The sequence below is a fragment of the Gregarina niphandrodes genome (assembly GCF_000223845.1).
Source record: "Gregarina niphandrodes unplaced genomic scaffold scaffold00012, whole genome shotgun sequence".
Taxonomy (NCBI): domain Eukaryota; phylum Apicomplexa; class Conoidasida; order Eugregarinorida; family Gregarinidae; genus Gregarina; species Gregarina niphandrodes.
Genome location: NW_011645782.1, coordinates 111,173 through 112,336, shown reverse-complemented (window position 1 = coordinate 112,336; position 1,164 = coordinate 111,173).

The following is a 1,164-nucleotide window of genomic DNA, read 5'->3' as shown; positions in this document are numbered from 1 at the left end:
CGAACTCCAAAGGGACTCTCTACCCTCCTGCACCTGCTTCAACACTGCGCCAGTACCCACCTCCGGCATCTGTTTCGATGATCAGCGGCGTCCCTGGGACAGGCGTACGGAGCAAGACTCACCGGCTACCGCCTGCTTGAGCTCCCTGAACGCCTGTCCGACTTGACGAGCAACCTGCCCTTTTTCAGCAACTCGAACAGCGGGGCAGTGTACTCGGCGAATTGCGGGATGAAGGGTCGTAGGTAACCAACGGCTCCTAGGAAGCTCCTAGCGTGCGATCGTCGAGTACCTCCTCGAACGCCGTGTCCATCGCGCGCCGGAACTCTGCTGGCGAGTTCTTAATCCCGAAGGGGATGAACTCGAACAGCCCAAACGGTGTGATGAACGCGGTGAGGTGCTTGCTCTCCTCCGCTATCGGCACATTCCAGAATCCCGAGAGTCGTGAAGCGGCGACGGCCAGCTGCGGCCCTCAAGTGGTCCCATATTCGGGGCAGCGAATACGAGTCGGCAGTTCACCCTCCGTGTCCCGGCTCGTATTTGGTTCACCCTCCGTGTCCCGCGCCCTCCACGAATACCTGCCGCTGCGTCTCCAAGGGATCCTCCTCTGCTACTGGTGGCTGCTGTTTGTACTTTTCCGCAAGCCGTATCTCGTCAACTGCGCCTCTCTGCGCCGCCAGGACGAACGCCTTCCGGGACCTTCTCTCAACAAACCGAACCGTTCCAATTCTACGGTCCCCCGGAGGTTCGGGACGGATGGTTGGTCATGCACCGCGAACTCTACTTCTTCCGTCTCGCCGTGCACTGTTACCGGTACTGGCCACTGTTACCGGTGCTGGCCACGTCACGGGTAATGATCCTGAACTGTGCTCACGCTGTGTTGTCGGACTGTGCTCACGCTGCGACACTCTTACGCCAGCGCGACCACAATCCTATCTCCTCAGCAGGCTCACCAGTGTCCTGCTGGAAGGAACTCAACCTTCACCTCACCAAAAATTTCGCGCGTCTTCCCCCACCGCTCTCCAACCACGGCTCCTGCGAGTTGTGGTGCCACCCCGTTCGTTGTGGGCTCCGTTTGGCTCACGGTCCGCCCTGGGGGGCTGTCCATCGGGCCACCGAGTATTGCCTGGACCCCAATGCTTGATTCCCTGGACAACTGTTCTCGCG